At 44.4% G+C, this 14,030-nt stretch overlaps 1 long non-coding RNA gene across 1 annotated transcript; it reads left to right on the top strand.

The window, feature by feature from the left end:
- The first annotated feature begins 318 nt into the window (after positions 1-318).
- On the top strand, positions 319-11,504 carry LOC117076311. Its single transcript, XR_004434317.1, has 3 exons — positions 319-561; positions 9,840-9,938; positions 11,051-11,504. It is a non-coding gene; the product is annotated as an uncharacterized LOC117076311 (long non-coding RNA).
- Positions 11,505-14,030: the final 2,526 nt, after the last annotated feature.

Genomic DNA, 14,030 nt, shown 5'->3' with positions numbered 1-14,030 from the left:
ACTATGTACTCAGTGTCTGAGTGGCAGAGAAAGATAACCACGAATACGTCAGAAGCAGCGTAGCTACGGCTGCCCTGGATTTGGGCATAGAATCAGACAGACCTGGGTTTGATATGATAATTCCCAGGACCACACTACTAGTTGCATGGCCTTAGTGAAGTAGTTAACCGCTCCATGCCCTAGTTTTCTGGTCTGCAAAACGGAGATAAAAATAGGCTAGGGTCGTGGGATTTAAATGAGATGAGGTGCACATTGCTTAGCACAGCGCCTGCACATGGAAGGCACTCAAATAAATATTCGTGCAATGTTTTGAGAAGTAGAAAGTGCTAGGCACGTAGGCGTTCAGGAGACAGTCACGGTACTCGTTTCCAGACAGAAGTCATGAGGAACAGGAGGGAAGGTGCTTTCCCGTGAGCAGCGCTTGGGGGAGACTCACACAGACAGTTACAGGATCTGGCATGACAGGGAAAGGAGGAAATGGCTTCTGTTAATCTTTCCTTCAGCTTCTCCCGCCCTTCCTATGCACCCTGTTTCCCTTTCCACTTCTCACTGTGACTCAAGGTAGGTGGCTGCAGAGAGACACTGGGCCCTCTTATCAGGGAAAATATGTTCTGCAAGGTGGCATAATTTATGTTTTAAGTCCCACTTTATCATAGGGGCTCCCCTCCTCTTTACCTAGGTGTGATAGGCACAGGAAAAAGGAATGGAGTTAAGTGGATATGTGACTAAGGTGTCAAATTGGAGTAGTGTGGATGATAGATCTCAGAGATGAAGATCTTCTGGGTGGATTCCCTCATATTAATGAAGAAGCAGTGAAAAACTGTGAAAGGCAAAATGACATCAAGTTTCAGACTCAGGTTGGAGCCATGGTGTTCTGTAGCACCACAGTTCATTCATCCACTCACACACACTACTCTGGGTGGATATCCAATATACTGCCAGGTACAAGGTTCTGCCTCAGTAGGCAGGGAAAGGGGAAAGGAAATAGAAATCCAGGAGGATTCTCGGGTTCTTTGTGCAGCTTCATGGATGTTGATACCATTTACTGTGATTGCAAGTAGAGGAATAGAAACTGACCTGAGAGGAAGATGGCATATTTTGAACATGGGTTTGATGTGGCTGTAGGACATCCAGGTGAAAACCTCCAGGAAGAGTTAGGAACATGAGTTCCAAGCACAGGAGAGAGGCCTGGAGGTGCTCACTGGGGAACAGCCAACTTAAAGATTGTCACTGAAGCCAGGGCAGGGCTGGGATGGCCCAGAAGAGCAGGCAGAATGAGAAGATTATGAAAGCATGAAACCCAAACCTGACAGATACCAACTCCTAAGGATCAAATAAGAGATCCTGAGGAACAGATGGAGAAATGGAAAGAAAACCAGAAAAAAGTGACATCAAGCAGTTCACATCAAGACTCTCCAGGTTGAAGAAGTGGTCAGGAGAGGGAAATGCCACAGAGATGTCAAGCAAATGAGCACTGGAATGTGTCTGTTGTATTTGACAATGAGGAAGTCATTGATTACTTGTGAGACATTGGTTTTAGTGGGGATGTGAGGGCAGAAACCAAATCACACTAGGTTGGAAGCAAAATGGAGTCGAAGGAGAGGAGGAGAGGCAGGGCTAGTAAGTATAAACCACTGCTTCCAGAGAGTTGGTTGGGCAGGGAGAAGGAAGTTACAGGTAAAAGAGGAGGCAGGGAGAGTTTCCTATATTCATTGTTGTTTTGTTTTATTTGTTTTGTTTTGTTTTGTTTTCGCAACGATGGGAAACTGGAACAAGCTTATAGGAAAGGGAAAGCAGGAGGGGTCAGCAAGGAGAAATAAGTTGGAGTCTCAGTACAACCCCCAGCACCACCACAGGGTAAGTGACAGAATAGGGGATTCTGGCCCCAGATAACCCAAAGGAAGGGATCTTCTTCCTTGGTTCTTTTTTTCTACCACTGGAAGGGAAGAAATGTACATGGGAGGTTTAGAAATGGACTTGGGGAGCTCTTTAAGTAAGCTTTATCTGTGTCAGGATCTAACCCTGGCAGTAATCTTACCATCAAATGCATTTAATCAGCCCCATTTGCATGTGGATCTGTGCCCAGTGCTATTCAAATAATGTGAAATGGATACTGTTATTACCATGTCACTCAGGATTATGGGTAGCAAGTGACTGAAACCAAGTTCTAACCATGGAATCCATGGGTTTGCTAAACTGGGTAGACTGGCTTTAGGCCCAGTTAGATTTCAGGTGCTTTAAAGGTGTTGTCATGTATAATAGGCATAATGTTTTGAAATTATCAATGTACTTTTCTCTTTTGCCTTTCAAAGCATATGAACTTAGTCTACTCAAGGCATTTATCTGCCTAGGAAGAGATGAAAGTTCTTTCCAGAAAGTATGCAAAGAGAAAGAAAGCATAACACTCAGCTTCTGGCATTCAAAAACAAATTTTGTAGCAAAGCAATAGCCATGTAATTCAAGCCCTTACTTTGAAAAAATATCCTGTACATTCCATTACCTTCCTTTTCAGAGGGTCAAGAACTGAGCTTGGTAAACTAAACCTTAGGGTTTTATATTCAAAAGGTCTAGACCAGGAGAAAGTGGGAGATTATCAGAGAACAGAAACAACAGAATAAGACAAGAAGCCTGAGCGGAGAGATTGTATTGGAAAAGTAAAGCTTAACCACAAAGGCAGAGGGAGATCTTTCCCCCACATCCCCTCCAGAATTATGAGAGGAAGAGCCCAGTGTTGGTCAGGTAGCAGCAGGCCCTGCTATGGACTTTTCAAGCTGTGTCAGGTCCCTATGAAGCCTAGACTCTACCCAGACATAGAAGCAAGCCTGTAGCCAGTGTGCCAGAGGTAATCATTGTATTGAGGTGACTCAGTGGTGTGGGCTGCTGAGAAGAACCCCAGGACCAGGGTTGATACGAAGTCACGGACAGAAGTCAGAGTCTGTAGCAGCAGGAAGAGCAGAGAAGGAGCTAGACCAGTCAGGGAACACCTTTGGGAGGACTGCCTCAGATTGCTCCAGATGGATCACAAGCTCCCCATCCACAGACCCCCACATCAGAGGCTTTCAGTGCACCCAGGACAGACAAAAGTGGATGTTGTCCCAAAATAATCACATACAAGGCAGCTATGCTCAAGGACCAGTACAAGGACAAGAGTTCCCTTCCTCTCAACACCATGAGGACATGGAAAAGACACATACCACCATACTACCTCCACCCCAACACATCCTGCAGGGATGATGATCAAAACATTTTAAAATCCTTACAGGCTGAGGCGCTAAGGAGTCTAAATGAAGGTGTCCTACTATGCCCAGAGTTAACCCTTTAGTTGATGGATTATGAGGAACAGGGATCTCAGGGCAGAAACTGTTTACCAATTGCTCCATGCATATTTTAGTATTTTGTCAACGAGGGCAGCCATAATGCCATGTACCTGTTGAATATTGGCCATACATCCTGATGGCATCTTTATGGGAGGAGAAGGAGAAAGAGGAAGCCATCTGAGAAAGCGAGCATGTTCTCAGTGAGGATATTGAATTATTTGATTGAATCAAGATTTAAACCCTAACTAGTGAAGGACCAGATTGGTTATGGGCAAACTAGAGAAATTATATTTTATTGGCACATTCAAGTTGCAATATGAGTTGAATTTACTATCTGTCTGCTTTCTTTGTGTTAGTTTCACTCTCAGGCAGAAGCTCCAAGCATCAGCATAGCAAAGGGCAAAGGATCTCTTTCTTAATAGTGCCCGCAAAATCCCAGTCAGGCTCGCATTGGCTTAGCTTTGGTAATGTACCCATCTCTGAACCAAGCCCTGATTGGCCAAGCCCAGGTCACATGACTATTCCTAGCCTCATGAACTGAAAGTGGAGTGAGGGGTGGCTCCCCTAAAGAAAATCAAAAGGCTGTGAGCAGAAAAATGGGGTAATGAATGCTGGGTAGGCAGGCACAACAGATAGAACCACTATTGCCTTCGGAGTTTAACTCTCTAAAACTCAAAAAGCACAGTAACTCCATGGCGGGAAATGAATTGGCACCTGAGCACTTATTCATACATTAATCAGTGTAGAAAACTAACTTTGAAAATCATAAAGCAGATTTAGTTTCCCTCTTAAATTTTCTTCCCACACTGATTAAATTACTTTTAATAATTAGAGTTAGGAAATATAATCAACTAAATATCTAGTATAGTTTAAAGCTTGGTCCAACCTGTAAATAGTTCCATTTAGGAAGTGCTCAGTCTCCCTCTTTACTGATGTGAAGACAACAACTGTTTTACGTTTTCTCTGTGTGTTATTTTCTCTTTTTTAAGAATCACCCTCTTGTCAGGCATGGTGGCTCACACCTGTAATCCCAGCTACTTGAGAGGCGGAGGCAGGAGGATTGCTTGAGCCCAGGAGTTAGGGACTGCAGTGAGCTATGATTGCACCACTGCAGTCCAGTGACAGAGCAAGATTCTATCTCTACAAAAAGAAAAAAAAACATAGAATCAACTTCTTCTAAATCCAAGATAAACTGCACAATTAATTTATTGCCTATTTTTAAAAAAGGTTTTTATAATAAACAAAAAGTTTAATTATTCCAGATACAAAGAGATAGTAAAGGCAGCATTAGCTTTTCTTCAAACACTTCCACATAAAATTTTAAATCCGCAGGATTTTAAAATCAGCCCTATGTAAAAGGGGATATTTAAAATCTAGAAAAAGGAAACATAGTCATCAGTCTTACTCCAAAATTTATGTTGTCTTTTGGAAAGAGTATTATTTCACAAAGGATACCTTGATATTTACAATATGTAAAACTTAACTCTCAGAATTGAAAAACTCTTTGGGAAAAAAATTATTAATCATAATAAAGGGAAATAAACTCATCATCCCCTAGTGTCTGAGTCACATAATTAATTCAGAAGGGGCTGGCTTTCTCTGCATGTGGGATCCCAGGTATTCATTTATGCATCAAATATTTATCATACCCTTCATAGCTTCTCAGCACTATGCTGGGCACCAGGGATGTGAAGATGAGTAAGACAGACTTGTGTCTGGGAAGAATGGAGACTGACGGAGAACACAGATCTCTATGCTGGGGTATGAGGGTGTGATGAGGGCTTGCAAGAGGAACAGTTCATTTTCCAGGGGATGATGGCTCAGAGACGAGTGGGGATACTAAGCTGCCTGAAGGGTTTGCAATTCCCATGGTGCCCAGTGCAGTGCCGAGAATGAACTGTAGACCATTTATTCCTGTGGCTAAGATGGAGGAGGTTTGGAAATCTTTAACAGTTGAGCTCTGTGACAGAATAGAACAAGAATTCCTGGTCCTACCAGCGCCTCAGTATGTGTACTCTGGTGCTGATGTTCAAGATCGTGGTCATTCCAGTCATGCATTCAGCAGGCAGTCATTTAGCACCTGCCAGACACTGCTTGAGCAAAGCAGACTAAAACCTCAAGGAGCTTACTCCTGAAGTAAGCTATATATTTTGATATATATTGTATATCAAAATACTGATTAATGCTATGGAGAGAAAGGAAACAGGGAATGGGAAGGCAGGGGTTGTAGGTTGAGGATTATGTAATATGAAATGGGGTCCTTAAGAAGTCTAAACTGAAGACAACTCCCTCAGTAACCTGAGCATCAACAACTGTGGCTCGTGATGCATTAGGAGTCCTGCAAAGAAAGTGGCCAGCCACCTGATGCCAGAGTTTCCGGGAAGTGGCCAGTTGGAGCCAAGACAGGGTGGTGTGCATCCTCCTCCATACCCCAAGAGTTTTATTATGTGGTGAGTGGAGCTGGTACAGCCAGAGTCTGAAGCAGTCGAGAGGGCATGCCTGGGGAGGAAACAGTCCTTTGTTCTGGGAATGATGAGAAGGTATATTTAGATGTAGGCAGGTCCCCAGGCAACGTCTTCTGGGGAAGAATAGCGTCCAGCTCCCTAAAGGAAAGATTTGGCAAGGCCAAGATAGAAGGTCAAGGCCCTGACCAAGAGAATCAGAGTGCAGCGTAGATGCCACATTGCTGGAATGGGCTAGGAGGAGTGAGCACGTGGGGTACAGGTCCCATCTTTCATGGGCATCAGGCTACAGCTGGGAGGAGAGCAAAGAGAACTTAGGGTCACGTGTAGACCTTTAGGCTGGAACAGAGGGTTGGTATAGGGTGACCAGGTTGCAGGGGCTTTGGAATCAAGTCAAGGAATATATGTTTTTCTCAGATCTACTAACACTGGCTCAGGACTTGCTTGTTCTGTCATCTGTGTAAGCACCACAGTTCTTGTTTTTTGTTTGTTTGTTTGCTTGTTTTTTGAGATTGAGTCTTGCTCTGTCGCCCAGGCTGAAATGCAGTGGCATGATCTCCGCTCACTGCAACCTCCAACTCCTGGGTTCAAGCGATTCTTCTGGCTCAGCCTCCCTAGTAGCTGGCACTACAGGTGCACACCACCACACCTGGATAATTTTTGTATTTTCTGTAGAGACAGGGTTTCACCATATTGGCCAGGCTAGTCTCGATCTCCTGACCCTGTGATCCGCCCTCCTCAGCCTCCCGAAGTTCTGGGATTACAGGCATGAGCCACCAACCCTGGCCCCACCACAGTTCTTTTAACCATAAGCCAAGTAAGAATGAAATAAACTGTAAGTTCACTGGGAGTGCCGCTAGGAATGGGAAGGAAGGTGAAATGGCAAGGAATCCCAGTTTTTCATGCCCAGAGTATAATTCTCAATGGAAATCAAGCAGAAAGAGACTTAAATAAACCCCTGGGAAGGAGAAAAGTATGTATAGTAAACAGTGACCAGCACAGTTTGCCCTCCTGTGTGAATACCAGGGTCAGAACAACGTGTCATGTTGCCACTTTGATCACAGGATTTTGGTCAGAGAGAACGTGGGATTTGGACTTTGCTCTGAGTTTGGCTCTTGACTGTCACCTGTTCAGCGTGTGACCTTGGGTAAGTTTCTTAACCCTCTGAGCCTTCCTTTCCTCATCCGTATAGTGGGAATGTGCAATCTGGAGTCTCTGCTAGGATTCCGTCTGGGAAAACTCCCTTTCTTGAGGAAATGCAGGGAGCTGCGCGTGGTGGGCTCACCAAAAGGTGAAGCACCGTGCTGGAGGAGGGAGTAGTTTTGAGTACACTGTGGTAACAGGGGCAGAACCCCATCCTTCACCCTACTCCATATCAGACCCATGACTGATTCCTGGGCAGAGCTGTCACTAAAAACTAAAGGGACTATTTGTTAGTGCTTCATAAGACACTGGAGTACAGGGCCACTGAGATGAGACCCCCTATAAATGAGCATAAGAGAAAAAGGCATCTTTTCCACTTGACAATCCACAGAGCAACTTTACCAGAGTGAGATGGCAGAGCAGAGAAAGGGGCAGTGCCAGGCATTGATTTGCTGATGAGCACATGGAAGATCTCCTAGCCCAGGAACTCCCCAAAAGTGCAGGGTAGAAGGTGCTTTGCTGGGAGCTAGGTTCAAAGTGAGAAATGGTGGTAACAAACTAACATTTGGATTATTAGTCTTGATGTGACTTTATTTGTGCATGCATAGTGTATCACACAGGGTTCTCTAGAAAAACAGAACAAATAGGACATATACATATATGAGAAGGGGATCTATTGTGGGAATTGGCTCATGAAATTGGCCCAAGAAATTCCATGATATGCAGTCTGCAAGCTGGAGAGCCAGGACAGCTGGGAGTATAATTCAGTCTGATACTGAAAGCCTCAGAACCAGGGGAGCTGGTGCTGTAACTCCCAGTCAGAGGCCCACGGTCTGAGAACGCAGGTGACAGCTTATGTAGAGAACGCAGCTTATATAAGTCCCAGAGTTGGAAGGCCCAAGAATCTGGAATTCTGATGTTGGAGGTGGAAGAAGGTAATGTCCTGGCTCCAGAAGGGAGAGCAAATTCACCTTTCCTCCACCTTTTTGTTCTATTCTGGCCCTCAGCCTGTTGGATGCTGCCCACCTGCATTGGTGAGGGTGATCTCCTATACTTAGTCCACTGATTCAAATGCAACTCTCTTCCAGACACACCCTCACAGACAACCCAGAAATAATGTTTTATCATCTATCTGGATGCCCCTTAACCCAGTGTGGTTGACACAAAATTAACCATCACACCTGGTGGGGGAAACTTGGCTAATACCCACCTCATAGGAATCAAACAGGATGTTCCCAAGCATGAGCCTGGACATGGCAAATACAAGGTAAATGGCAAATTCCCTCACAAACCACCCGGGAACCCACTGGAACCACTGCAGAATGCTCAGAACGTCCCCTCATGTGTTTGGGGATTGGACAACATTCTTGTGGCAAATATCTTTAATCATAAAGTAACTTAACACATATCTTTGAGCATGTATATGTTCCAGTAAAGTATACATGCTAAGAGGGGTTTGAAATTATCTTTTCTTCTCAGCACTTTACAGTTTACAAAAGACTTCGATGTGAATTTTAGTCACATTAGCTCTCACAACAACCTAATAATGTAGGATCCCCATATATAAATCAGAAGATTGCATTTCAAAGAGGTGAAGGGACTTGTCCTTAATGACCCAGCTAATAAGGAGTGCAGCTGGACTCAAACCTGGTCTCCTTCCATTAAAGTCTGGTGGAAAACTAAGACCACAACAAATACAATAATGACAGAAAAAAAAAAAAAAAAAAAACCAACAACTATGAAAACCTGACTCAAAGTGCTGGAGACAAAGACAGATATCTATAGCTGGACATCCAGAAGGAGTCAGCTGGGACCTGAGCCAATCTAACTAGAAAATGAAAGGGTGCTGCTGAAGACAGGGAGGCATGGGTGGAAGAGGCAGGCTTCCAGTGGGACCTCACCTGGTACCCCTGGAGCTGGCACCCAGCTTTTCACATTTCACAGAGCATTTCTACTGACCTTTCCAAAGGGCACTACAACTCACTGTTCCCAAATCTCTGAAAGTCAAAACGGAGGCTTTGCTCCTGCATCACTGTCTGAACCCTGCAAATCACCTCTTGTGACTTTGGCAACTGCTGGTCTCAGGGTTTGTATCCCAGTCATTTCTACTTCTTGGAGAATTATTTATGACATTCTAAAAGTATGGAAAACCATCTACTGAAATGTGTCAACATTAAAACATTAGTTAGCTAGAAATGATGCTCATTTAAGTTACAGAAAAAAACAAGAGACAGGAAAAGACATGAGCATTTATGGGCCAGCCTCTGTCCTAGCATCTCTCACACTCACGATGTCTTGTTATATTCACTGCAATATAATTTGGGAAATAGTAGCACTCCCACTTTGACAGCGGAGGAAATGGACACTCAGAGAGGCTAAGTAACTTGGCTAAAGTCACACAGTTAATAAGCAGCAAATCTAGGATGTGAATCCACATCTGACTTCAGGGTGTTTCACAATATACCACAGTTTATGGCCTGTGGAATTCAAATGGAATTAAGAGATAACCAGTAAACTACTTTCATTGCCAATAAAATTCTTGACTTTGCTTTTTTATTAATTCCAATTTACCAACAATGCAATTTCCAAATTACCAGCTTCGGAAGAGTACTTAAATCACTGAAATACTCGGAATTCGTGGAGTCCTAACAGGATTTGACACTGAGAGAGATGCCACCAGAGGACTCACATGGAGCTGAGTGACTCTAATGTGAACTTTCCTTTTTGACAGTTCTCTGTAAAAATGTGGCTTATCTTGCACTGGATGGAAGACGAGGAAGAGATTCTCAGCCAAACCTGCATGATTTCCTCAAACTCTGTTTAATACAAGTGCCAAAGTTTGACACATTCTAACCACTTTGCTTTCTTTGGCAATCCCAACTTTGACAAGAGAGTAAGAATGTCTCCCCCTTGACAGGAACAACGTGTGAAATGAAAGACGTCAGGTGCTGTATTGGCTCTTGACAGCTCTTCAGAAGAAAGTACCTCCTGCCTGTTCTGTTCAGTCCTGGTGCAGGTGAGTCACTGCCTTGCCAGCCAGGCAAGTATTTTAAGAAACAAAATCTAAGCCAGAACCAGCAGAGAAAGATGAGGGATGGATTAGCGCCATTAGCTTTGATGGTGTCTTGTTGTCATGGTGCTAGGAAAATCACTATCATTTAGGGTCCCACTCAACAGCTGTTTTGCTGGGATTTTTGACATGAGAGGCTGTTGGCCACCCTAACACAGGCATGGGACATGGGTGTGCGCACACACATACACCTGCAGCAGACACCCACTCTAGAGGGCTCACGTCGGTTGTCTGGGACGTGATTCAAAGGCTGTACCCATGTGTATGATAATCCTGTTTCCCATACATCAGCTTGCAGGAAGCCAAATGACCCACCAGCTTACCCACATTGCAGGAAGCTTTGTAGCAGAGTCAGTGACTATGTGAACCTGCCTCAACCTCTGCTCCCTGGTTCAGCATTGGCTTGGGAAAAATGCCACTATTGCCTGTCTGTTAAACATTATTTCAAGGCTCAGGTCTTCTACCATTCTGAGGGGCAGGGGCAACTTTGAGTTCAGCCAGGATCTGGGGGTTAGGGGTAGGGGAATGCTCCCCAAGAGAAATGACTAGAATCTTTATCAGGCTGTGGAACACAGCCTGGCATTTCTGGGTAGGCAGCCTCTCCTGTAGCCTCTCCTGGCATCTACACTGCAAAGTCCCCTATTTCAGTATCTACTGAAAGGGGTGAGGGTGGGGGCATTCATTGGTACTGGGAGGCCAACTTAGAGTGAAAAGGAGCTTATCTCATGGCCCTCCGGTGAGCCACACTAGAGGAGGCCCCAGATGCACAGCGCTCCCTGCTCAGACTCACACTTGCCTGATTCCCTCCCTCGTGCTCTTCTTTCGGCTGCCCTTACCTGGGGGACTGCAGTGGCTGTGGGGGCGCAATGGGGGTTGGGGGAGTGGCATACCTCACTACCTTGCTTTTCCCAAGTCCCTTTAATTAAACCAAATCTTCATATGAATGTAAAACACAAGTAGGCTTTATCCCAGGGCCCTGTGCTCCTCTGCCCTAGATTCTGACTCAAGGACTTGGAGCAGACTGATTTTTATTAAAAGTCCAAGGGATTCGATTGCAGGTGGTCCTGGACAACACTTTGAAACATGCTGTGGCAGAAACAAGCCAGCAAACATATGGGATTCGTCTGCTGTGAGTGATAATTTATCTAGTTTCTAAAAATAGTGTTATAGGCTGGACTGTTTCCCCATCCATCCCCCACGCCATGTGTATATTGACGCCCTAACCCCTAGTACCTCAGAATGTGACTGTATTTGGAAATGGGGCCTATAAAGAAGTAATTAAGTTAAAACGAGGTCATTAAGGTGGGCTCTAATGCAGTATAACTGGTGTCCTTATAAGAAGAGATTAGGACACAGATGCACACAGAGGGAAGACCATGTGAACACAGAGGGAGAAGACAACCACCTGCAAGCCGCAGAGAGAGCCCCTCAAAGAAACCAACCCTGCAGACAATCTGATCTCAGGCTTCTGGCCTTCAGAATTGTGAGAAAATCAATTTCTGTTGTTTAGGTGACCCAGTCTGTGGTATTTTGTTATGGCAGCAAAGCTGACGAATACAAACAGAAGGCTGATTTCACTTAATCATCTCAGAAGGCAAAGATTGCTTCAAACTATTGTATAAACAAGGCTGGTTTGTGAACCAAAGGACATGAGCCCCAGACCTGGAATCGCAGAGGCAGCATGACACACACAGATAGCACGGCTTCTTGTCGGGCATTCCTGCACTCAAAGTCTCAAAGAACCTTCCTCTCTGGCCTTCCACCTGAGTTACCTTAGACAAGACAGCTATTGTTATTTTATTTAAAAAATATGTATATAGTGCTTACTATGTGCCAGGTAATAGTCTATGCACTGTACAAATATTAAGTTGTTTAATCCTCGTTATAACCCTGTGATAGATACACTGAAGAGTTACAGTCCCTTATTCAAACCCTTGCTTGGGACCAGCAGTGCTTGGCATGTCAGAACTTGGGGATTTGAGAAAGATATACAGTATATATACCATAGGCTTCATAACACCTCATGGCATCTGCAACAGCATCCTGTTATGAAACATACTGATGTTTCTAGTTTCTGTAGTGACACATATATATGTTGCATAAGTAAAGACTGTAAGTATCCTTGTGTCAACTCAAGACACAAGGATACTTTCAGTCAATGTGCTTGTTTCAGGTCAGGTTTTGCTGCCAAATGAGTTATAAATACATTTTTTCATATTTTGGAGCTTTTAACATTTCAAAATTGTGGGCCTGTGTTATCCTCATCTTACAGATGAAGAAATTGAGGCACAAGGAAGTTAAACAACTTTCCCACATTCATTAGCTCATGGGAGGTGGGACTGGGCTACCAACCCCCCAGGTTTGCAGCCTTGCCGTGAGGACCCGATACAAGGTAGACTTCTGGGATGAATTGTGTCCTCCAGAATTCATATGTTGAGGTCTTAACCTGAGTACCTCAGAATAGAACCTTATATGGAAATAGAGTTATTGCAGATATAATTAGTTAAGATGAAGTCATTAGGGTGGACCCTACTCCCAAGTGACTGGTGTCCTTATGATAAGGAGAAATTTGGACCCAGAGGCAGGCATGCACACAGGGAGAGCACCACGTGAAGATGAAGGTGGAGCTCAGGGTGACACTTCCACAAGTTTAGCAATGCCAAAGGTTGTTAGCAAACTGCTAGAAGCTGGGAGGGAGGGGCATGGAACAGATCCTTCCCTGCCAGTCCTCAGAAGAAGCCAACCCTGCTGACACCTTGATCTTGAACATATGAAACAATCCATTTCTGTTGTTTAAGCCACACAGTTTGTGGTGCTCTGTTACAGCAGCCCTGGCAAACCATTACATGATCCTTACCCAGTGCCGGATTCTGAGTGGGAGATCTTCAAGTGGTAGCTGGTCATACTATCAGTATGACTGAGGCCTCAGACTGTTCATTGAAAAATAACGTCAATAAATTAGATTATTTCTAAGACCTCTTTCAAGTTCTGGGTCTAATTTTTTATGTTTATAACATGGAGATAATTCAACTCCACTTGTAGCCCAATGGCCTGGCTCTTATAGCATTTCTTCATTGTTTTAAAGATGGGAACCAACCCAAATGTCCATTAATGATAGAGTAGATAAAGAAAATGTGGCCCATATACACCATGGAATATTATGCAGCCATAAAAAAGAATGAGTTCATGTCCTTTGCAGGGACATGGATGAAGCTGAAAACCATCATTCTCAGCAAACTAACACAGGAACAGAAAACCAAACACTGCATGTTGTCACTCATAAGTGGGAGTTGAAACATGAGAACACATGGACACAGGGCGGGGAACATCACATACCGGGGCCTGTGAGGGGGTAGGGGACAAGGGGAGGGAGAGCATTAGGACCAGTACCTAATACATGCAGGACTTAAAATCTAGATGATGAGTTGATAGGTACAGCAAACCACCATGGCACATGTATACCTTTGTAACAAACCTGCACATTCTGCACATGTATCCCAGAACTTAAAGTAAAATTAAAAAACAACAACAACAAAAAAGATGGGCTAAGCTGGACGCAGTGGCACACACCTGTAATCCCAGCTACTTGGGAGGCTGAGGCGGAAGGATCGCTTGATCCCAGAAGTTTGAGACCAGCTTGGGCAACATAGCAAGACTCTGAACAATAGACGGGCTAATGTAAATGTGGTCTTAGAAAGCAAAACAACAAGCCAGGCTCAGTGACACATACCTGTAGCCCCAGCTATTCAGGAGGCTGAGGCAAGAGGACTGCTTGAGCCCAGGAGCTCAAGGCTGCAGTGAGCTATGACTGAGCCACTGCACTCTAACCTGGGCAACAGAGCAGGATGCCATCTCTAAAGAAAAATGCAAAACAAAACAAAGAACATTAAAACCGAAACCATGTGGGCCCTAATTTGCCTTCTGATGTTCCTGCTTGCTTTGTGAATTCGCTCAGTCCTTGGCTTTCCTGAGTCTCTTCTGCTTGTGTCTTCAGGCCTGTGGAGTTAAAACCAGTGTGACCAGGCTACGGATTCTGCA

This window comes from Trachypithecus francoisi, unplaced genomic scaffold (assembly GCF_009764315.1).
Source record: "Trachypithecus francoisi isolate TF-2019V2 unplaced genomic scaffold, Tfra_2.0 Lachesis_group0, whole genome shotgun sequence".
In the NCBI taxonomy this organism is placed as follows: domain Eukaryota; kingdom Metazoa; phylum Chordata; class Mammalia; order Primates; family Cercopithecidae; genus Trachypithecus; species Trachypithecus francoisi.
The sequence above is the reverse complement of the archived record's forward strand: the minus strand, read 5'-3'. Positions and strand labels throughout refer to the sequence as shown.